This window comes from Chlorocebus sabaeus, chromosome 1 (genome assembly GCF_047675955.1).
Source record: "Chlorocebus sabaeus isolate Y175 chromosome 1, mChlSab1.0.hap1, whole genome shotgun sequence".
Classification (NCBI taxonomy): Eukaryota; Metazoa; Chordata; class Mammalia; order Primates; family Cercopithecidae; genus Chlorocebus; species Chlorocebus sabaeus.
This window is the reverse complement of record NC_132904.1, coordinates 121,546,143-121,571,534: the sequence shown is the minus strand read 5'-3', so window position 1 is coordinate 121,571,534 and position 25,392 is coordinate 121,546,143. Positions and strand designations below refer to the sequence as shown.

The 25,392-nt window shown below is 39.4% G+C and overlaps 1 protein-coding gene across 1 annotated transcript in view; it reads right to left on the bottom strand.

Moving 5' to 3' along the window:
- Positions 1–4,167: 4,167 nt before the first annotated feature.
- CHEK1 (checkpoint kinase 1) overlaps positions 4,168–25,392 on the bottom strand; it is a 100,815-nt gene continuing 79,590 nt past the window's right edge. The window contains exon 14 of the mRNA XM_038005010.2: positions 4,168–4,420. The gene's annotated coding sequence lies outside the window, so the exon portion shown is untranslated. The remainder of the gene's footprint in view (positions 4,421–25,392) is intronic.

The window sequence follows — 25,392 nt, the reverse complement described above, 5'->3', positions numbered from 1 at the left end:
AAATTGAAGTGTAATCTTATACCTGCATCTAAGGAACAATGAACAGAATGTTTTAAATTCCAAGTAATTTCCTTTAGTGTCCATTTTACTAAAATATTATTCCCTTTAGAAAAAGGGATTCTTTCAAATTGCATGTGTTTTCTTAAAAAAGGATATCTATTATTCATATTGTATTCTAAAGACATAAAATATTCTTGTTCTTAAAAATATTATTTTAATAAATTATATCTTCATTAAATAGGAGGTTAATTTAGTGATATCTGCATATAGCATATACATAAAGAAAAGAAGCATATACATAGTGTGAAGCAGGCATGTGAAGTCAAATCAATAAGATGAAATGTAATATCTAAGAAGCCTAGAAGGAGATAGGAGAGTGCTTTCAAATTGAGCCCTCTTGGAATTTCAAAGGGCTACCTTGGTATGTACAGTCAAATCTCTGTATTTGTAGGGTCATGTTGCAGATTCGCTCAACTACAAATTGAAAATATTCAGAACGAAATAACAATACAACAATAAAAAATGATACAAACAAGAAACCAACACATCATAACTATTTGCATAGCATTTACATTGTATTAGGTATTATAAGTAATCTAGGGGATTTAAAGTATAAACTATGTAGGTTATATAGGTGACTTAAGCATCTGTGGATTTTGGTATTCATGCAGTGTCCTGAAACCGATCTCCCAGATACTGAGGAGGGACTGTACTATCTGCTTTCTAAAACATGTTCTGAGTTAACTTCTTTATCAAACACAATTCATGATTTTACATAACAGAAAACCATCATATTCTGGATTAAACATTTGGGGGATTTTTTTATCTGACAATTCTGGAAATCAAAGGGATAGAGGACTTTAGAATTGGGTTAGTCCAGGAGCTCTGGGACTTCATTTTGCTGTGATTCTCTCAGCTCCGCTTTCATCCTGGAAAAAGAGCAGTCCTTCGACCTCTGTTCTTTAACAGTAGCGAAATGGCTACAGCAGCTGCAGAAAACATCATCCAAGAAGGACTACCTTCATGTTGGAATTTTTCTCCCTTCAGATCAGCTTAAGTCCCATTCTCGTCTCTAAACAAATCTCTTGGCCAGAAGATGGATGATTGTCTATATCTTAGTTCTTGTTCCACTTGTGGAGCCTGAGGTGGACTCAACCTCCCTGGAAACATATGGGGCTCTTGGGAAGAGTGAATGGAAATGGGGCCTATGAAAGCAATCAATAGGTGTCCAGTCAAATTCCACAGGGACTGTCATAGTCACTTCTCTGGGAAAAAAGACCTGTTAACAAGCCAATGTTCATAATCGAGAGGCATTATGAGGGAATCAGTGGCTTTGCTTTAGGGCGGGGAGCATTCTTTCCTGTACATCCATATTCCTGGACAATGATTATCCATCGTGTTTTCCAATATGTATGTGTAGTTCCATGTGCTACAGTTGAGCACTGTGGTGCATCAAAAACAAGTGTAACACACATCACTGCAGGGGTGATATGTCTTACAGAGAAACATCGTAACATCTGTCACCGGAGATATATATTCACTGGGGCAAATACTTCAGAGCTGTGCGTGAGTTGGGAGCATAAATTGTTAGAAAGAAGGAGAGGAAAGGGGATACACATGGCCAAATCCTTCAAGACCTTATCCCAGCCTAACTGAGCAGGCTCATCTTCTGGACTCCCTCTACCATTTCTATCTGATTGACTCTTATCCACCTGCTGCCATCTGGTGAGTGAGCTTTAATATGCCTTACTGTCCTGGTACATGTTGTTTCCTAGGCTTATAATGCTCTTTCACTCCTTCTTGCTTTGTGGCTTCTGACTTCTTCAAAACCCAGTTAAATTACTGTTCTTTCTGGCCCCTGCCCCAACTGACCTAAGCATTCAGAATAATCCTCCTTTCTAGGTGGCAAGAGTAGCCACTTCCTTCCTCTAGAAAGGCATGCAATAGATTTATTATTTTTCACATAGGGAAGCTCCTTACACTCATCCCCTCAGTGCCTTGCACAAGTAGATATTAAGTAACTTTATTTGGATGATTTGGTGAATTACAGTAAGATGACTGAGTTTCTGAAATCTACTGTGACTACTCAAAGGAGCTGCTCCTTTAGCTCCTCATACCTAAGTGCTCATATCTAGCACCATTTATGTGGGATTGCATGTACTTTCTTGATGTATGTCATTCTCTTTAGACTATCTCTTTCCCTTGAGACAGCTCACAAGAAAATAGGTGATGTCTCATCTCCTGCTGTATTCTGAATGACCAACAGGGCCTAGTATGCACTTGGTATACATCAAAGCTTCTTGAGGGGATTGCTGAATGAGCATAACTGACCCCTTCACCCACAAAGTGAGAGGCAGCACAGTGTAATGTTTAAGCCAGTGATCTTTGGAGGCAGGCTTTTTGCTTTCCAAAATAATCACTGCCACTCACTAGCTGTGTGACCTTTGTTAGGCAAGTCAATTAGTTTCTTATGCTTCAATTTCCCAGGATCGCCACCTTGCACTCAAATCCTTTTGTCACTGTCCGTCATAGAGGAAAATACCATACTAAGATAAGCACTGTTTATGGGCTTTTCTGTTTCTCAGCAATATCTTATTTTAACCTCCCACTACTCTGTTCCCACAAATAACTGTAGCAGGCACTTACGGAGCACACGGTAGGTTCCAGACACTCTTCTAAGCACTCTCATGGATTATCTCATGTAAACTCCATTACACTCTAAAGCAAGTGGTTTACATTAAGCTGATTTTATATTTAAGTAGGCTAAGCACAGGGTCAGGCTAATTTGCCAGAGCTTTCCCAGAAAATGTGTGCTTCATTTTGGACTTAAATTCAGGCAGTGTAAGCCAGAGCCTGTGATCTCAACTAGTGCACCATAGTACATGAATCCAAATTGATGTCTTGCCCCATTATCACTGACCACATATTTATAATGAACCCAAGAGTCCTCTCCACAGGCCCAGTGGGGGTCAACTTAATACACATTAAATGGTCTGACCCTTTAATGTGTACCTCTAAGTTCTCCAGCTCTACTCACCAACCCCTTACTTCCAGATCTCCAATGATACTCTAAAATTTTTATTAAAATACATATTCAGTGGGAATAAGGAGCAATAGTGGTGAAAAAGAATACAGAAGATAACTAAAGAGAAGAAAATAGGGACAAAGGAAAAGAAGGAGAGAAGAGAGGAAGCCAGGGAGGGAGATAATGAGGCAGGATGAAGGGAAGGAAGAAAGAAAGAAAACAATCTAAAAAGCAAAGTAGAAAGGAAGGGAAGTGGGAAGTTAGGGGAAAAAAACTACTAGAGTAAAAGGTCTGCTTAGGGAGAATGTAAAATGGAACAGGCACTTTGGAAATAGTTTGGCAGTTCCCCAAAATGTTAAACATACAATTGCTGTATCACTCTGCAATTCCACTGCTAGGTATTTACTGAAGAGAGAGAGGGAAAAAAACATGTCCACACAAACACTATTATGAAAATGTTCACAGGAGCATTATTCATTATAGACCCAAACTGAATATAACACAAATAACTATCAATGGATCAATGCATAAATAAAATATAATGGAATATTATTTAGCCATAAAAAGGAACTAACACCAACATGGGTGAACCTTGAAAACATTTTGCTTAGTACAAGAAGCAAGTCACAAAATATCATGTAGTGTATGATTCCATTCATATAAGGAGTCCAGAATAAGTAAATCTATAGAAACAGAAAGCAAATTAGTGAGTTCCTAGGTCTGGAGAGTTTGAAGAAAAATGGGGTCTGGCTGCTAATGAATACAGGGTGTCACTGGGGGGAGAAAATGTTCTAAAATTGATTGTGGTGGTAGTTATATAACTCTGTGAATATACTAAAAACCATTGAATTGTAAATTTTAAATGGGTGAATCATATGATCTACAAATTGTATCTCAACAAAGCTTGCTAAAAATGTCTCGCTTTCACCTTGGTTCAATACTCTCTTCCTTTCTCAAAGTCTACAACATCCTTGTCCATTTGTCTGTGCTATCATCTTCCTTCTGCATCACAAAGGTATTTGTGAAACCCAGAAGCAGTTCTATGCATACTAATGGCGGTAGCAGTTGGGAACAGGCTTAAGGAAATGTGTTGTGTGGCACATGGGCCAGACAAAGTCAAAGGAACTGACTTCCCCAGGTGATGCTTAAGGAACACTTTAATCCAGGATAAATACAAACTTTGAAGAGGAGAACAGGGATAAGCGTGGGGAAAAGGAGGAGGTGGCAATACAATTTGACTCCAGTCTCACACTATGTAATTGCATATGGCTTTGGGAAGGAATTGCAGAAATTCTGTGTTTTATAACAGGTTATCCACCATATTATGCCTTTAGTCAGAGTCTCATCATTACGGCAACAGCTCCTCACATAGTCTCCATCCTCACTGGAATATTCCTGTGGAAGAGAAAAGCAGAAACAGGTTTGTTTCCCCCAAAACCAGGTCTGCAATGAGCTATGAATATTTTAAAGGAAAGGGGATTTCCATAGAAGATACAACGCCATAAAGCAGCCCTGCTACCCTGAAGAAGCAACATCCTGTCATGGCTGCTTCTCCCAAGACTTTCTAATGCTAGGAAATTACACACTTGGAAGTGAGATGTGGTTCTAGAGATGGACAGCACAGCAACCCCTCCCTCTCAGCCAGACAGGCACCAAACACAGGCTGAAAACCTGAGTTCCAGGCTCAGCAGTAAAGAGTAGCAGTGTAGAGTGGTGAGCAACATCAAGTTCCTGCTCTCAAGCAGCAGGTGTTAGGGAATGATGGCAATTAGAACACACCATGGTAGATGCTATGGGATGGACATGGCAGGGAGCCTGTGGGAGTGCAGGGAGAGAGGGTCATGTGGATAAGGAGAAGGGTCCAAGGAAGCTTTCAGGGCAGGTGATTCTAAGCCGAGACAGAAGTTTGATCAGCATTATGCAAGTGGAGCAGATGCCACCAGGACGCATTGTGAAAAAAAAAGCATATGTAAAGATGCTAAGATTTAAGCACCTTTAGACCTGGAATAACACTGAGGGTAGGGCTCATGTGACTCATGAAGAGGTCAGTACAATGGTGAGGAACAGTCCCAGTCCACTAGTCCCCCACTACCCTTGACTCAACTTTAGAGTTCCCAAAAATAGAATGACAACATCCAAGGCTCAGAACCTTTCTTTCTGATCTAGATTCACTCCCTGCGTCCAGTATCCTGTCTTAAAGGAAGGTGGTTTGAGCCCTGAAAAAGAAAATTTCCACAATACTCCACCAGAAGCCCTGATCACAGAACACACTTACCATGACTTAAAAAAGAATATATTTTAATAGACACACAGAAACCATTAGGAACTTTGCATGTTCGCATCTTACTCCAGCAATTCCCATTTCTGTAGAATTCACATTCACTGCGCCGTATAGCTAATGCTGCAAGAAGAAAAACTGTTGAGTAGAGAAGGGAAGCATCACTCTGTTTGGTGCCTGTCTGGCCGAGAGGGAGGGGCTGCTGTGCTGTCCATCTCTAGAATCGCATCTCACTTCCAAGTGCGTAATTTCCTAGCATTAGAGACAGCAGAGATGTATTGGGAACTCCATCAATGTTCTGCCCTTGGGCTTAGTTCCAGACATTACCACATCTTAGAACCTCAGCCTGAGCAGCAGGAACTGGGGAGACACTTAATTCTTTCCTGGCAGGCAGCGAGACTCAACACTACCTTCAACTTACATTTTCTTGCTTGCTGCAGGAATTGCATATAAAATGGAGAGCAGAGAGCATTTCTATGGATATCAAAGCCTAGGCTGAAGCCTCAGGGGTGTGATTGAGATGGACAGTTCTGGCTGACCAGGAGCCCCTGCAGCCTTACTCTACAAATAACCATCATTTAGGGGGGTGAGTAAAGCTTAGAGATCAAATTGGATCTCCAGTAAAGGCCACGGGCTGAGGAAGGACCCAAGCGGAGTAAGAGAATTGAAGAAACAAGATGACCAGGGCTGCACACTTTCGTGTGTGAAACTGGACCTCATTCCTCAGAGAACAGTTAGAGCTCACAGAATCCAAGCAGATAGGCTCTGCTTAAATATGCCAAGGTTAAGCTTAGGCCGATAAGTTAATCATTGCCAAACTATCTCTCAAAGATTGACCTTTTTTTTTTTTTTTTTTTTGACAGTCTTGCTCTGCTGTCAGGCTGGAGTGCAGTGGCGCAATCTCAGCTCACTGCAACCTCCGCCTCCTGGGTTCAAGTGATTCCCCTGTCTCAGCATCCCAAGTAGCTGGGACTACAGGCACGTGCCACCATGCCCAGCTAATTTTTTGTATTTTTAGGAGAGATGAGGTTTCACCATGTTGGCCAGGATGGTCTTGATCTCCTGACCTCGTGACCTGCTTGTTTCGGCCTCCCAAAGTACTGGGATTACAGGCTTGAGCCACCGCGGCCAGCCAGATTTACCAATTTTTATGCAGAACAGAAAGAGACCCAGCTTCAGTAGTTTTTCCATTCTGCCTCAGTTGATTCTTGAAGCTGATTCTGTAAGAGAGCATTTAGCATTGGAACTGCTTAGTGGTAGAGAATTGTCTGCTAAGATCAGCCTTCCAGCCACTTTATAATGCACTCAGCCAAGGATAGTGACCAGTAGGGACAAGAGAGGAAGGGAAAAGAACAAATCTAAACTTTCCACTCACTGCAACACTTCAAATCCCTCCTCCGTTATCCATTATTTCCCTCCTGCCTGCCCTAGGACATTGCTCTAGGCTGCCACAACTACAGATGACAAGGACGGTACTCTCAAGTTAACAAATTTTTGTGGACAGCACACTAAGTGCCTTGCTTACTGGGGCAAGTTATGCCTGGTGTTGAACATGAGATACAGAAGAAATATTCCTCCACTAAAGCAATTTTCCACTTAATCAGAGAGTGGGGAAAGATTGTAGATAAATCAAGATGAGATCACTAGAGAGTCAAGCTGTGTTCCCCAGAGACTCCAGTACAAACAGAGTGATCCAAGCGGGATTTTCTCAACAATGTGGGGGTGAGTTACATCTTAAAAATGGTCAAATTTAAAGAATAGAAGATGGAATATCAAGAGAAGGTTAAATCCTCTGGAGATGATAGCAGCTGGGATATAAAATGACCCTTTGAGCCACTACAGCAGTTCCCTACTTTAATCATCTTGCTGTTGATGCCTTGATTCTCTGGGATTGGACTTCTGGTTCCTCTTCCCCACAACTCATATGCATTATCAGACTTGAGGATATGTCTCCATCTAGCTCTTTCTCGCTTTGCTAGAAGAATGAAGATTTAGTGACTCAACAGGGTGGTCCAGGGATAGGTAAGATATTTTGCACACTAGTGCCATTCCAATGTCTCCGGGATGTGCTGGCATTCTCTGACTTCTTTATCCACATCTATTCTCCAACATCGAAACCATGGACTCCTTTCTCCCGGCCTCCTGAAGCACTCTATTTCCTGTACTGATCACTCACTTGAGGGTAACTAGATAACTTGTACTGAAAAACGCCACCCACACTTAATGTCACAGAGCGTTCCCTTCTCTCCCCCGATCAGCCCCTCAGGAAGAGTAACACTTCCCTAGGAACGAAAAGTCCTTTGTGGATGCAGGACTGTGACGGAGAGTGACTTCTGAGAGAACCCACACTAGGTCAAAGCTAACCTCAAAATTAAAAAAAGAGTCCAGATGTGAAGAGTACGTGGCTCAGGTACAGGCCTGTCAAGAAATATTGGATATGGTACAGACATTTAACAGGACTTTCTTGCCCTCCAGAGCCAAGGAATAAAAAAACCTACCAAACACTATAAAAGTCTACTGAGATAACAAAAGCAGCACAAGCACTAAATACATTAAATAGCAAACTAGTCATATGTGAAGAGAATCAATTCACAGAGCATGGAAAAAAGAGAATAAAATTGAGACTCAGTTATAAGGGCCTAGATTTAAATCCTTGCCTTTCCATCATCTAGGACTGATTTTCACTTTGAGATATTTTTAGAATAATAGGTTTTTGCTTACTTTAAAAAGGACTCTGAGTGCATGTTAAAAGTAGAATACAACTCCATGTCCACATACAAAAAAAAAAAAAAGAAAAGACGCAAACCTTACACTCTTCCTATTTAACTCAAAATGGATCATAGACCTAAATATAAAATGAAACACTATAAAATATTGGAAGATAACATAGAAGAAAATCTAGATGACATAGGGTTTGGCTATATAAAATGACTTTTTATATATAAGACCAAAGGCATAATACCTTAAAGAATAATTGATAAAAGGCCGGGCGTGGTGGCTCAAGCCTGTAATCCCAGCACTTTGGGAGGCCGAGACGGGCGGATCACGAGGTCAGGAGATCGAGACCATCCTGGCTAACACGGTGAAACCCCGTCTCTACTAAAAAATACAAAAAAAACTAGCCGGGCGAGATGGCGGGCGCCTGTAGTCCCAGCTACTCGGGAGGCTGAGGCAGGAGAATGGCGTAAACCCGGGAGGCGGAGCTTGCAGTGAGCTGAGATCCGGCCACTGCACTCCAGCCTGGGCGACAGAGCAAGACTCTGTCTCAAAAAAAAAAAAAAAAAAAAAGAATAATTGATAAACTGGACTTCATTAAAATTAAAAATTTTTGCTCTGCAAGATACATTGTCAAGAGAATGAAAAGGTGAGCCATGGACTGGGAGAATATATTTGCAAAAGACATCTGATAAAGAATTGTTATCTAACATATACAAAGAAGTCTTAAAAATTAGCAATAAGGATACAACCTGATTTAAAAATGGACTGAAGACCTCAACAGGAACCTCACCAAAGAAGGTATACAGATGGCAAAGATGCTCCATATCATATGTCACCAGGAAAATTGAAATTAAAACAGAAATAAGATTCCACTACACACCTATTAGAATGACCAAAATACAGAACAATGATAACAGCAAATGCTGGTGAAGACGTGGAGCAACAGGAACTCTCATTCATTGCTGGTGGGCATGGAAAATGGTATGAATGCTCTGGAAGAAAATTTGGTGGTGTCTTACAAAACAAAACATAATTTTATCATATGACCCCAATGATTGTGTTCTTTTGTATTAACCCCAAAAAGTTAAAAATTTGCATCCACACAAAAACCTACCCAGGAATGTTTATAACAGCTTTATTCATGATTGCCAAAACTTGGAAACATGACGTCCTTCCATAGGCGAAGGAATAAATGAACTGTGGTGGATTCAGACAATGAAATATTTATTATTTAGTACTAAAAACAAATGAACAATCAAGCACGAGAAGACATGGAGGAAACTTAAATGCATATTATTAATTCAAAGAAGCCAATCTGAAAAGACTACATACTGTATGATGTATGAAATGTCAAAACTATTGAGACAGTTAAGAGTCAAGAAGAGAGGGATGGATAGGTGAAGCAAAGGAAGCAAAGGGGAGTTTTGGGAAAGGAAAACTGTACTGTATGATACTATAATAGTGGATACACATTAGTCGAGATCCATAGAATGTACAGCGGCATTCTACAATGACACCGAATGTACAGTTCACCAAGAGTGAACTGTAATAGAAACCATGGACTTCGGGTGATAATGATGTGTCAACATAGGTTTATTGATTGTAACAAATGTACAACTCTGGGGTGTTGGAAGTGGGGAGGCTATGCTTGTCTAGGGACAGAGGGTAAATGAAAATTCTCTGTACATGCTATTTAATTTTTGCTGTGAACCTAAAACTGCTCTAAAAATGAAAGCACATTTTTAAAAATGCATGTAAATGGTCTAGGAACTGACATTAGCCAGATAGCAGACTAGGAAGCTCCACACCCTCATTCACCCATGAAAACATTAAAACATCAACAGCAACTAGAGACTGGCTAAAATAATTATATAAGAGCTCGGGAAAACAAAGACACATAGCAATCAAGTGAACACTCACTCAAGAAAAAACTACATTCAAATGGCAAAAATATCTGTGGTGTTTTCATTTGCTCTTGCTATTCTCTCCTCAACATGATGACACTGGGAGAAGCAGCCCAGTTTTCATTTCCTTCCCTCACCTGGAGAGAGCACAGCAGGCCTTACTCTGTTCGTATTTTTATGCTGGAAGGCAGCATGTCTAGGAACTAAGGCTGAAAACAGCCAAAGAAGATGGTGGCGGTCACTTTTCATGATAGCGGCAAGGTGACTTTAGACCTATGGACATCTAGGGAAAGAGATTGTGGGTGAAAGAATATAATAGAACATTTAAATGCCCAGGAAAAAGCTGAGGGAGACTTTTTGGGAAATGAAAACATTAAAAGCAGCTGTGTATATAGAAGAATAGAAAAAAAGCACATATACAAACCCAAGGAAGACACACACCCAGAAGAGATTTGAGGAAACCTTAAGTCTTCAACCCAGGTTTATACTAAGGATCAAAACATTCCCTGTTAATTAATAAATATCTTTCCTGTCGGTCTGCAAAGACCAAAGTGGCTGTTTTCTTAAAAGTCCATTTTTTTAAATAACAGGGCATACAAAAAACCATGAAAACATGGCCCATTCAAGGGAAGAAAATAAGTCTCTAGAAGCTCTCCCTGAAGAAACACAGACATTGGGCTGAATAGAAGGACTTTAAAACATCTATATTAAACGTGCTCGAAGAGGAAAAGGAAAACACAAGCAAAAAACTAAAAGAAACTGAGAGAAGTATACATAAACAAAACAACAATATTAAAAAGAAGAGAGAAAATATTAAAATATGCAAACAAAAATTGGAGCTGAAAAACATGTCTAAATTGAAAACTCCACTGGGAGGATCAAAAGAAAATTAAAACAGGCAGAAGATCAACAAACTTGAAGATAGGTCATTTTAAATCCTTGAGTCTGAGGAGCAAAAGAATAAAGAAAAGTGAACTGAGGCTTAGAAACTTGTGAAAAATCATCAAGTAGACCAATATATGCATTATTGTAATCCCAAAAGAAGAAGAGAGAAAGAGGCAAAGAGAGTACATTGAGAAATAATGTCTTAAAACTTCCTAAACTTGAGAAAATACGTTGTTCTACAAATTGAAGAAACTCAACAAACTCTAAATACACAAACCCAAAGAGAGACCCACACTAAGACACATTATAATCAAACAACCAGTACTGTCATGCATTGCTTAATGATTGGGAAGCGTTCTGAGAAATGTATTATTAGGTGATTTCATTGCCAGGAGAAGGTCGTAGAGTTCACTTACACAAATCCAGATGGGTATTCTGCTACACACCTAGGCTATATGGTATAGTCTATTGCTTCTAGGTTACAAACGTGACTGCATGTTACTGTACTGAATGCTGTAGGCAATTATAACACAATGATAAGTATTTGTGTATCTGAACATGGAATAGGTACAGTAAAAAATACAATGCAAAAGATAAAAAATGGTACACTTGTATAGGGCACTTACAATGAATGAAGCTTATGGGACTAGAAGTTGCTCTAAGTGACTCACCAGTGATGGTAAATGAATGTGAAGGCCTAAGACATTACTGTATACTACTGTACTTTTTATAAACACTGCACACATAGGCAACACTAAATTTATTTAAAATTTTTTCTTTTTTAATAATAAATTAACTTTAGCTCATGGTGCTTTTTTTACTTAATAAACCTCATTTTTTTTAACTTTCTGACCTTTTTGTAATAACATTTAGATTCAACATGAACTCATTGTACAGCTGTACAAAAATATTTCTCTTATATCCTTATTCTCTAAGATTTTTTCTATTTTTAAACACTTTTGTTAGAAACTAAGGTACAAACACACACCTTGGCCTAGACCTACACAGGGTCATGATCATCAATATCACTTTCTTCCACTTCCACATCTTATTCCACTGAAAGTTCTTCGTGGGCAATAACATACATGGAGTCACCACCTCTTATGGTAACTACGCCTTCTTCTGAAGTACCTCCTGAAGGATCTACCTGACATTCTTGAGGAGGTGTCACTCTTTTCAGAAATATGTCCATGATGGTTTGCTTGCTTGTTTGTTTCACCATAGATTTGCTTGTAAGCAGGTGGTGCATCATGAACATTCCTCCCTATTAATCAAAATCTTTCAGTTTTGGGACCCAATGTTTCAAAATTTTTATAGGGCTTTTTGAGGTCTACAATAGCTTCTACTAAACCTTTAACTGTGGATTTTGTGGGGCATTCTTTTTCTTCTTCGGTACTTTTTTCTTTTGCCTCTTCTTCAGCTATTCATTTCTGTTTCAGTGCAATTATAACCTTGTGGGACCACTGTTGTATATGTGGTCCATTGTTTACCAAAATGTCATTATGCAGAACATGAATGGATCTCTATCTCCAGAAAAACTATCCTTCAAGTTACTGTCTAGAGAACTTTCATTTCAACTCAAAAGACTACAGAATTTTTTACAGGTTAAGTCTAGTGCTAATGAATTCTATCAGCTTTCATCTGTCTGAGAATTACTTAATTTATCCCTTATTGTAAAGAACAGTTTTTCCAGATATAGAATTCTTGGTTGAAAGTTTATTTGAAATTTCAGCGTTTTTTTTTTTTTTTTTTGGTTTGTTTTGTTTTTGAGATGGAGTCTTGCTCTGTTGCCCAGGCTGGAGTGCAGTGGCGGAATCTCAGCTCACTGCAAACTCTGCCTCCTGGGTTCACACCATTCTCCTGCTTCAGCCTCCCGAGCAGCTGGGACTACAGGCACCCATCACCACACCCGGCGAATTTTTTGTATTTTTAGTAGAGACAGGGTTTCACCGTGTTAGCCAGGATGGTCTCGATCTCCTGACCTCATGATTTGCCCGCCTTGGCCTCCCAAAGTGCTGGGATTACAGGCATGAGCCTGCACCCAGCCTTCAGCATTTTAAATATAACATCTCACTGTCTTCTGGCCTTCTGCTGAGATAGCTGATGATAGTCTTATTGTGGATCCCTTTTATGTGATAAATTACTTCCCTCGTGCTTTCAGGATTGTCTTTATTTTGACATTTTGATTCTCAGATTTGTAGATTCGTGTCTTTCCTCAAATTTGGGAGTTTCTGGCTATTATATTTCAAATAGTCAGCTTGATACTGTCCCATAAGTCCCTTAGGCACTGGTCAATTTTCTTTCCTTTTACTCCTCAGACTGAATAACTTCAAATTACCTATCTCCCTGATTGTTGATTTTTCTCTTTGTCCTCTTGAATCAGCAGTTGACTCCCTCCAGTGAATTTTTCAATTCAGTTAATTATTTTTCAGCTCTGGCATTTCTATTTGATTCTTTATAACAATTTCTATCTCTTTGCTGATATTGTCATTTCATTCATACATTGTTTTTCTGATTTCTTTTAGTTCTTTGTCCATGTCTTCCATTAGCATTTTGAGCATATTTAAAACAATTTTTTAAAAGATTTTTTTTCTAGCAAATCTAAGGCATATACTTCCTCAGGGATGGTTTTTGGAGATGTATTATGTTCCTTTGAATGAGCCATGTGTTGTAGACTGAATGTTTTTGTTTCCCCCATATTCATATGTTGAAATTCTACTCTCCAATATGACAATATTAGAAGGTGGGGCATTTGAGAAGTAAGTAGAATTAGATAAGGTGATGAGAGTGGAGGCCTCATAAATGAGATTAGTGATTTCCATCTTGCCTGAATTGACACTAAGATAAGGAACAGTGACATAGTTTGGGTCTCAGGCTGGTGGGAGCAGCAGAAGGCAGTAGTGGTGTCATGGTGGTGAAAACTGCAGGGGACTATAGAACCAGGAATGCCTGAGGGCAAGAGAATATGGGCAGAGGAATATGATAGAATATCCAAGCCCTTTAGAAGCTGGAATGAGACTCTTTGGAAAATTAAGACATTTAAAAGCAGCCTTAGATATGAGGGAAAATTTTTAAAATGTACACAACACATGGCTAGACAGGGCACATCTGGAAAATATCTGAGAAGGCCATGAGCCTCCACTCAGGGCTGATCCCAAGGTGTGGAGGACCACAAATTAGTTGTCTTTCACACCAATCTTCAAAGAGTAGGAGGGAGGGCCACTTTCTCAAATGCCCAATTTTCTTTTCTTTTTTTCGGAGACAGAGTCTCACTCTGTTGCCCAGGCTGGAGTGCAGTGGCGCAATCTCGGCTCACTGGGTTCTGGAGGTTGGAAGTCTGTTTTTTTGGTTTTGCTTTCAAGATGGAGTCTTGCTCTGTCACCCAGGCTGGAGTGCAGTGGCGTGATCTCGGTTCACTGCAACCTCCGCCTCCCAGGTTCAAGCAATTCTCCTGCCTTAGCCTCCCGAGTAGCTGGGATTACAGACCCCCGCCACCACACCTGGCTAATTTTTGTATTTTTAGTAGAGACAGGGTTTCACCAAGTTGGCCAGGCTGGTCTCGAACTCCTGACCTCATGATCCGCCTGCCTCAGTCTCCCAAAGTGCGGGGATTACAGGCATGAGTCACCGCGCCCAGCCTTGAATGTGACTTTTTCTTAACTTGGGTGTTTTCTTCATAGTTTTAGATCTTGAACTGATTTCCAGATCTACTATGAAGATATTTTAGAGCATTGAGCAAAGTACTAGATTTGCTTATGGAGATGAGTCATTTTTATCGTATTATATATTCCCAGCAAAATATTAAAATGTTACAACTTTCAACTTATTTAAATTTGTTTTAAGTCCTATTTCATCTTTCACATAAAGTTCATTTTTAGATAGTTTTAAAAATTCCGAATATTTTTACTTTTATTATTATTTTTTATTTCACTGCTCTTGGCAAAACAAGAAAAGAATCAGAAAAGTTCTGATTCTTCACTTTGTTTTCAACCTCTGTCCTGATTTTTTTTGGCATTCCAATGGACTTTCAAACTTTGAGAACTTTCAAATATATAATTATTACCTGCAATTCATGAGTCATTCTCCTCCTTTCCAATTTTTATACCTCTGATTTTTCTCTCCTGTCTATTTGTTTGGTTTGTTATGTTAGACAAGAATGGTTAGTGGCTTTAGACATTATTTTAATAGAAGGCATTGTGCTTAATGTTTAATTATCCTTAGGATAATTTCTAACTTTTTAAATAGTGTTCTAAATTTTATTTACTAACATATAATTTAATTTTTTTCATGTTTTAAAGAGGATTGACATTATTTTCATTTATGCTCCTTTGTCAAATAAATTGGACAACTTCCCATATTTACTAATCATATAAAAGGAGCTGACAAGCTTTTCCTGTAAAAGGGCAGGAGGCAAAGAGGCAAAATTGAAGTAAGTTACCAAATTTGGCAATATTTTATAGGTACACATATAATTAATTTCCACAAATTTTTTATTAATGAAATTCAAAATACAATAAACTCTGAGTATAAATTTTGTAATAAAAGTCTGCTACTAAGAAGAATAAAATTCTTTTGGGGAATAACATTTCACTTATTTGGGGTTCAAAATTAGTATTCCCTATCATTCGAATTGATTGTAAATTTCATCTGTCAATGCTAATCTTTGATAATAAGATTTTATTTATTTTGTTTTTAAAAATATCTTTTCACTCAAGTACATGCTGCCAAATACTGATATTAATCCACAGCCATACGATTTTAATTGAGATATTTATTGTTTGCAATACATTTATAAATCTTTCTGTATACTTACTTTTTAGAATGTTACCGCATTATAGATTAATGAACTCCCAGTGCTTTTACTCAGTTAATCTCACGGGGCTCCCTAGGCAGCCAAGAGGTTTTGGAAAGGGGTGACCTCTTTCCAGCACCATGGCATCTGGCAAGAGATTATTACAAGATTACGTACAATTTGCAAATGAGGAGTATGTTGTCGATATAACCCCAAAATTACTAACATTTTATGATATCCTTAGTAAGTGTGTCCAAAAAGTCTCCTTGGAGGAGAATGACATCAGTGTTATGTCGTTCCTGCACTTGTGGGAAAAGGTGGATGTCCTTAAGATCTTGTCTGCAAAGGTAGAGCACTCAACCTCTACTCAACAGGGTATGCTAAAATGCACAGAAAAGCAGCAACTCAGTTTGCCCCACCACTTACCAGTTTTGCCCTGCCACTGATCAAGTCTGCGCCTTGGCACTTGGAGGGGAGCAACACATTGATTGCTCCCTTCAGAGGAGACTTTTATCAAGTTAGCTAGTCAGTCAGAAAATGGGAGCCCCAGGAGTCCATCTTCCTGGAATCTAGGCAAGTAACAGCTGAGAGCAGAACTCAGAGAAGACTCAGCTATGAGGTCTTAATTTAGAATGGAAATCTATAGCAACACCTGACGAAGCAGTTACACCAAGTTCAAGTGTGTGCCAGCAGGTGGCAGCATCTTCCCAGGGGGCTTCTCTGCCAGCTGCTGAAACGAGTTTGTAAACCAAGAGCGGACCCAGCGGCTTATCATTCCGTTCCATTCCATGTTTGGCAAATCTAGGGCAAACAACCCTACTCACTGTGCCAATTGTTTTGAAATGTAAATTTTGTCATTATTCAGGAAAGTTGAGGCCAAAAAATTGGAAGATGATTGCCCCCGAAAACATAGTTCTTTACTCAGTTTCTGAGAGGACAGAGCACGCCACAACCATGCAGGGACGCCTGGAGTAACACCACCAGGGACAGTCAGGAGGCAGAGCGCGCAAGGGGAACACATGGGTTAGAACCTGCTTTGTGGTTTTCATGGGAAGGAATGGGGAAGGCAGGGTAAGCACGTTTAGAATGGGCTGGTTTGTATACTTTCACAAAACGATGACATTGCCAGGCACATGACCCGAGAGTGATTAGGGCAGAGAAATAGAGGCCAGGATGTACGATCTCGATACAGGAGGTGGTGGGGTGTGCACTCTGGACTGGCTGGTGTTCGTATAAACAGTGTGCTTGCAGGCGAGTCCTTTACTAGCCCTAGGAAGTGGCTAGCCATGGGTGGGGGCAGTTTCTCCATGTTCAATAAGGCCCCCAATGTCAGAGCATCAGATTACAAAGACATGTTTAATACAGATTGAAACTAAGTTGGTATTCATTTGAACTACATTGTTATAAATTGAGATGTTATTATAATCCCCAAGAAAAACAGTAAGAAAACAATTCCCTCTATATATAAAAGACATGAGAACAGAACAAAAGTGATACACTAGAAAATATCTAGCACAAAAGAACACAGTAATTCAGAAATTTAATAACAAAAAAGAAATGAGGTAAATAGTAAACCAATAGGTAAATGGCAGAACTAAGACTTTTCTAAAAATCAGAAAGTACATTGAATTTAAAGTGATTAAATTATTTAATTAAAAGGTAGAGATTGGGAGAATTGATTTAAAAACCATGACCCAACTATATACTGTATACCAGAAACTCACTTTAGATCCAGTCACAAATAGGTTGAAAGTAAAAGGATGGAAAAAGTTATTCCGTGCAAACTGTAACCAAAACTGAGCTGGAGTGATTAAGAAGAGCCAAAATAGACATTCAGGTAATCATTGTTATGAGACAAAAAAAGAACATTGTATAATGATAAAACTTTCCTCCTATTCAGAAGATATAACAATTATGAAAATATATGACTAACAACAGACCCCAAAATTTTAAAGCAAAAACTGACAGAATTGTAGTGTAAAATAGACCATTCAACAATAATAGTTGAGGACTTCCATATGCCACCCTTAGTTATACATAGAAGAACCAGACAAAACATAAACAAGGGAAAGAGGGCCTTAACACACTGTAAAGCAACTAGATCAAACAGACATAGATAAAACACCACCCAACAACAGCAGCAAATGTACTTTCTTCCCAAGCATACATGAGTATTCTCCATGATAGACCATATGTTATACCACAAAACAACTCTCAATTTTAAAATATTGAAATCATACTAGGATCTTGTCTGACCACAAAGAAATCAATTTAGAAATCAATAAAAGAAGGAATTCTGAACAATTTACAAATATGTGTAAATTAAACAACACGCTCTTAAACAACCAAAGGGTCAAAGTACAAATTACAAGGAAAATTAATAAATACTTCCAGATAAATCATAACAAAAATACAATATATCAAAACTTATGGGATGCAATGAAAGTAATGCATGGGGAAATTTATAACTATAAACACTTACTCTAAAAAAGAGAAAGAATTCAAATCAATAACCTACCCTTCTATCTTAAGGAAGTATAAAAAATAAGAGTAAACTAAATTAAAGTAAGCAGATGAGATAAAATAATAATGATTATGGTTCAGATAAATGAAACAGAGAACAGAAAAACCAAAGAGAGAATCAATGAAATCAAAAGTATGTACTTTGAAAATGTCAGTTATACTATAAGAGAAAAACACATTGGCACTGTGTCTGATTAGGCAGAAAACACCAGGATTCCTTAAGTGATCCTTGAGATGCTAATTGTTCTGCCTTGTGACATTTGCCACTGTGCCCTTTATTTTATTTTATTTTTTAATTTATTTTGGGATGGAGTCTCATCCTGTCATCCAGGCTGGAGTGCAGTGGCACGATCTCGGCTCACTGCAACCGCCACCTCCTGGGTTCAAGCGATTCTCCTGCCTCAGCCTCCTGAGTAGCTGGGATTACAGGCATGCACCACCACGTCTGGCTAATTTTTGTATTTTTAGTAGTATTTCACCATGTTGGCCGGGGTGGTCTCAAACTCCTGACCTCAGGTGATCTGCCTGCCTCACCCTCCCAAAGTGCTGCGATTACGGTCATGAGCTACTGTGCCCAGCCCACTGGGCCGTTTACAACGATGTGGAAACCTCAGGTTTGTGGACAGCACAGGTGGAATGACATGTTGTGCTTCCCTCTGCCAGGCACATCAGCTTAGTGCTTTAGATGTCAGTCCAAGGCCTTGCTAGCTCCTTTCCTGGGGCACAGGGCAGAGCGTGTGTGCGTGGGAGCTGGAGCTCTTGCACTCCCCAGGTTCTCACCTCCATTTCCTCCACATGCAGTAGGTGAAACAGGTCGGAGCCTGCAAGGTCTGCATTTTAAGGACTCACACATTGGGCTATCAGAAATTTACACACCTATTAGTTATTCTGTTTGTTCTAAAGGAAATGTGGGTATCTCTCAGGCCAGGAGTTAGTGACTAGTTTTCACTAGATAGCAGGTTAATATCTGGATCTCATTTTGTTTTTTAATTTAAAAAAGAGGATTAAAGGGAACTGATTAGGTTTGCTCAGTTTTTCAGCCTAATTCCAGGGCATGGAAGAGGGCTCTAGGTAGGAAATAAATATTTTTCTTATGATTTGTAGCTCCCTACTGTGCCTGACTTGGTGCCTGTGTGAGGATTAAGCCCTTAGTCTGCTCACGCAATTATTCAAATGACAAGTTAAATTTGCTTTTGTAATAATGATAAAAGTTGTCATCTTCTCTTTTGAAAAAAAAAAATCAGTAAAATTGACAAATCTTTATCTAGACTGACCGATAAAAAGGGAGAAGACTCAAATTACTAAAACCAGAAATGAAGTTGGAAACCTATTACTGACCTTACAGAGATTTTTAAAAAAATGCTCGTGAGAAAATACAATAAACACACTAGACCAACAAACGAGATAACCTAGATGAGATGAGTAAATTCCTGGGAACACATAAGCAACCAAAACTGACTCAAGAAGAAATAAAAATTCTGAATAAACTTATAACAGGTGAAGAGAATAAACCAAAACCCAAAATCTTTCAAAAAGAGAAGCATAAAACCAAATGACTTCACTGGTGAAGTCTATCATACCTTTAAAAAATAATCACAGGCCACGCGCAGTGGCTCATGCCTGTAATCCCAGCACTTTGGGAGGCCAAGACGGGCAGATCACCTGAGGTTAGGAGTTTAAGACCAGCCTGGATAACATGGTGAAACCCCGTCACTACCAAAAAAATACAAAAATTCGCTGGGCATGGTGGCGGGTGCCTGTAATCCCAGCTACTTGGGAGGCTGAGGCAGGAGAATCGCTTGAACCTGGAAGGTGAAAGGTGCAGTGAGCCAAGATCATGCCACTGCACTCCAGCCTGGAAGACAGAGTGAGACGCTGTCTCAAAAAGAAAAAAAAAAAATAATTCACACCATTTCTTCTTAAATGCCTCAAAAAATGAAGGAAGGGAGACAACTCAGTTTATTGTATTAGAGCACATAATGGTAGATGTTATGAGATGGACATGGCACAGAGCCTGTGGAAGCATAAGCAGGGTTGGGGGTCATGTGGATAAGGAGAAAGGCCAAAGAAAGCTTTCAGGACAGGTGACTCTAAGCTGAGACACAAGTTTTAACAGCATGAGACAAGCAGAGCAGAGGCCACCAGGATGTAGTGTGAGAAAACAGCACATGTAAAGACCCAAGAGTTTAGAGCCTCTGGATCCTAAAACACAGAGACGTTAGGGTTCTCAGGAGGATAGAAAGGATAAGAAAGATTGTGGGGAACACCTCCGGGGTTACTCGGTCCCCTGCGACCCTGGACTCAATTTTAGGTTTCCTAATCATGATGACCCCATCACAGGACTCATCTCTGACCTGGATGGACTCCTTTGTACAGGCACCATGTCTTTAAAAAAGGTTTCTTAAGTCCTGATGGAAAAGGGAAATTTACCACAATTCTCCACTAGAACCCCCTGGTTGCTGAACACACTTACGACTCAATGGCCAAGCAATGATTTTTTTATATGTATAGGATTCATCATCTTCAGCACAGCATGTCAGCATCTCATGCTGACATTTTGCTTTTTTTAAAAACACACACACACACACACGCACACACACACACACACACACACACAAAACTACATATACTATACTGAAAAGCTAAGGCTGCAGGAAAAAAGACTGCTTTGACGGGAGAAATGAAGCATCACTGTCATACCCAAAGAGAGCAGAGATCACCCTAACTGCCTGGGAAGCGTGCCAATGATCTGCCCTGGGAGGTTCCTGCCCCCTGCCCCCAGGTATTGATAGATAAGTCTTAGAACCACAAACTCAGCAGGAAGATAATCTAATTCTCTCCCTCCATTAGACAAGGGAACGACTGACTGTCAGACAGGGGGTCTGAACACTGTGCACAAAGCCAGACCTCCTATGGTTTTCCACTTGCATTTTCTTGCCCACTGCAATGATCAGCACATAAAATGGAGAACACAGAGCATTTTCTGGATTATCAGAGCCTAGACTGAAGCCCCAGGGATATAATCAGGGTGAATAGTTCTTAAGCTGACCAGGAGTCCTTGTATCCTCATTCCACAGATAAACCATAATTTAGGGACTAAATAAAGCTTAGAGGTCGTGTCAGATTCCCAGTGGAGGCCAATGACTAGGGAAATAAAGTAAGAGGAATATGTGTAAAACTGGACCTCATTCCTCAGAGAGCAGTTAGAGCTCATAGAACCCAAAGAACTGGGGAAAATATAGGCTCTGTTTTAATCTATGTCAGTGTTAAACCCAGGCTGATTCATTAACCAACATCAAACCACTTTCCAATGACTTCCAATTTCTATGCACAGTAGAAAGAGACTTAACTTCAGCAGGTTTTTCATTCTGCCTTGGCTAATTCTCAAAACAGATTCTGTTACAGACCAGATAGTACCTTAGCTGGCAGGTTGTGGAGCACTGGCTGCTAAAATCAGGCTCCCAACCATTTTACAATGTACTCAGCCGAGGGACAAGACAGCCAGATGTCAGATCTCAATCTAAGCGATTCACTTGTGTCAATGCTAGGATCCCTCCTCCATTATCCATTCCTCTTCTCTGCCTCTTCTCACCCTTCATTGCTCCAGGCTGCTACAACTGGATGTGAACTAAGGATAATCTCACCATTAGTGAATTTCTGTGGAAAGCACACTACACTATCTACCTCACTGGCACATGGTAAGACTGGATGTGTAAAAAGAGATAGGAAAGAAATATTCCCTTCTCTGTCAACTCTCTTACTAACAGAAGGGAAAAAAATGATGATAGGCAATACAATGAGAACATCACTACAGAATCAAGATGTGTACACAACGGACTCCTACATGCGCAGGCAGAGAGAAGGGAGGCTTTCTCAGTGTGGAGGAGCCTGGAAGATGGTCAAGATTAAAGAAAAGGAAAACAGTGTTTGAGTGGGAGTCAGACTTCACTGGAGAATAAAGATGGATTAGATTATGCCAGATGTGATAAGAGATGTACCCCGGAAATAGAGCAGCAGTTCCCTTACAATTTGTAACCTTTGTTAATTGAAACCATGGCATAAATATTCAAACTTGTTACTTCTTCCCAGGGCTATCTAGAATTAGAATTCTTGTCCTCCTCTCAGTCACTCTCAGATCTTCTGTGGGTCCTGGGGACTTGTCTTTATTCTGATCCTTTCTTATCTTCCCAGGAAAGTGAAGACCGAGTGAATGCCAGTGTGCACCAGGGTACAGATAAGAGACTTTATACATCATTGCTGCTTTAGTGTCCCGGGGACCACTGTTAGCTCCGTTTTCTTTATGTACCTCTGTTACTGGCTCAATCAAACCCTGAAGTCATTTATCTCCAATGCCACCTCTGATCACTCATCGGAGAGGAACTACATATGCTGAACAGATACCCATCACCTGAAGCCCTCAGAGCATTTCCTTTTGCAATCTTGATTAAACTCCTCTGGAAGATTAGCTCTCTCTTGAGCCCTAGATACTCTCTGTAGCTTCAGAGGTCAATGTTTATCTGAGTTCATGAAAGAAACAGGACTATGAGTAGGTAGGTTTCATATTATTGCTTCTGAGGGCAGCCAAACCCCAGCGTGGAAAAGGAATCTATCCATGAGGTGCCCATGGCCAAGTATACATCTGTTAGGGAACCTGGGATACAGCTCAGCCATTTGTCAAGACTTTCTTGCCTCAAAAGTAATGAAGTAAAAGACATTCAAGCATCCAAAGCATCTATTGAACACAGTAGATGCTTTGGATGCTTGAATGTCTTTTACTTCATTACTTTTGCAGGCATTAAAACTTGCAATGACAAACTAGTCATGTGTGGAGCACATCAATTCACACAGCATGGAAGAGGCCAATGAATCTGATATTCAAAGTAATAAGGACCTAGGCTTCAATCCTTGCCTGTTCGTCATCAGAGAGTTCATCCAAAGCTCATCTTTGTTTTCAGATATTTTTAGTTGAAACTAACGTTCATTACACAAATAACTATATGTACATTTTAAAAATACAGAATACTAAGAATAATCTAAAATACCACGATCTTACCACTCAGAGAATACTATTGCAACATTCTTAAATAAATGGGGATATAGATATAAAGATATAAGTAAAGATTAAGTAAATGAGATCCTTTTAAGATGCTGTTGGATTCAGTTAGTCATGAAGTCTTCGTCCATGCCTGTGCCCTGAATGGTATTGCCTATATTTTCTTCTAGGGTTTTTATGGTTTTGGGGTTTGCATTTAAGTCTTTAATCCACCTTGAGTTAATTTTTGTATAAGATGCAAGGAAGGGGTCCAGTTTCTGTTTTCTGGATGTGGCTAGCCAATTTTCCCAGCACCATTTATTAAACACAGAATCCTTTCCCTACTGCTTGTTTTTGTCAGGTTTGCTGAAGATCAGATGGTTGTAGATGTGTGGTGTTATTTCTGAAGTCTCTGTTCTGTTCCATTGGTCTGTATATCTGTTTTGGTACCAGTACCATGCTGTTTTGTTTACTGTAGCCTTGTAGTATAGTTTGAAGTCAGGTAGCATGATGCCTCTAGCTTTATTCTTTTCACTTAGGATTGTCTTGGCTATATGGGATCTTTTTTGGTTTCATATGAAATGTAAAGTAGTTTTTTCTAATTCTGCCAAGAAAGTTAATGGAAGCTTGATGGGAATAGCATTGAATCTATAAATTACTTAGGACAGTATGGCCATTTTCCCAATATTGGTTCTTCCTATTCATAAGCATGGAATATTTTTCCATTTGTTTGTGTCCTCTCTTATTCTCTTGAGCAGTGGTTTGTAGTTCTCCTTGAAGAGGTTCTTAACGTCCCTTGTAAGTTGTATTCCTAGGTATTTTATTCTCTTTGTGGCATTTGTGAATGGGAGTTCACTCATTATTTGGCTCTCTGCTTGTCTATTTTTGATGTATAGGAATGTTTGTGACTTTTGCACACTGATTTTGTATCCTGAGACTTTGCTGAGGTTGCTTATCAGCTTAAGGAGCTTTTGGGCTGAGATGATGGGGTTTTTAATATATACAATCATGTCGTCAACATGACAATTTGATCTCCTATCTTCCTATTTGAATACGCTTTCTTTCTTTCTCTTGCCTGATTGCCATGGCCAGAACTTCCAATACTATGTTAAATAGGAGTGCTGAAAGAGGGCATCCTTGCTTGTCCTGGTTTTCACAGGGAATGCCTCCAGTTTTTGCCCATTCAGTATGATATTGGCTATGGGTTTGTCATAAATAGCTCTTACTATTTTGAGATATGTTCCATAAATACCTAGTTTATTGACAGTTTTTAGCATGAAGCAATGATGAATTTTATCAAAGGCCTTTTATGCAACTACTGAGATAATCATGTGGTTTTTGTCATTGGTTCTGCTCATGTGATGGATGACATTTATTGATTTGTGTATGTTGAACCCAACCTTGCATCCTAGGGATGATGCCAACTTGATCATGGTGGATAAGCTTTCTGATGTGCTGCTGGATTTGTTTTCTCACTATTTTATTGAGGATTTTCACATCGATGTTAATCAGAAATATTGGTCTCAAATTTTCTTTGCTTGTTGTGTCTCTGCCAGGTTTTGGTATCAGGAAGAAGCTGGCCTCATAAAATGAGTTAGGGTGGAGTCCCTCCTTTTCGATTGTTTGGAATCATTTCAGAAGGAATGGTATCAGTTCCTCTTTGTACCTCTGGTAGAATTCGACTGTGAATCCATCTGTTCCTGTGCTTTTTTTTTTTTTGGCAGGCTATTAATTACTGCCTCAATTTCAGAACTTATTATTCATCTATTCAGGGATTTGACTTCTTCCTGTTTTGGTCTTGGGAGGGTTTATGTGTCCAGGAATTTATCCATTTCTTCTAGATTTTCTAGTTTATTTGCATAGAGGTGTTTATAGTATTCTCTGGTGGTAGTTTGTATTTCTGTGGGATCAGTGGTGATATACCCTTTATCATTTTTTATTGTCTATTTGATTCTTCTCTCTATTCTTCTTTATCAGTCTAGCTAGCAGTCTATCTATTTTGTTAATCTTTTAAAAAACCCAGCTCCTGGTTTCATTGATGTTTTGAAGGGTTTTTCATGTCTTTACCTTTTTCAGTTTTGCTCTGATCTTAGTTATTTCTTGTCTTCTGCTAGCTTTTGAATTTGTTTGCTCTTGCTTCTCTAGTTCTTTTAATTGTGATGTTAGGGCATCAATTTTAGATATTTCCCACTTTCTGATGTGGCATTTAGTGCTACAAATTTTCCTCTTAACACT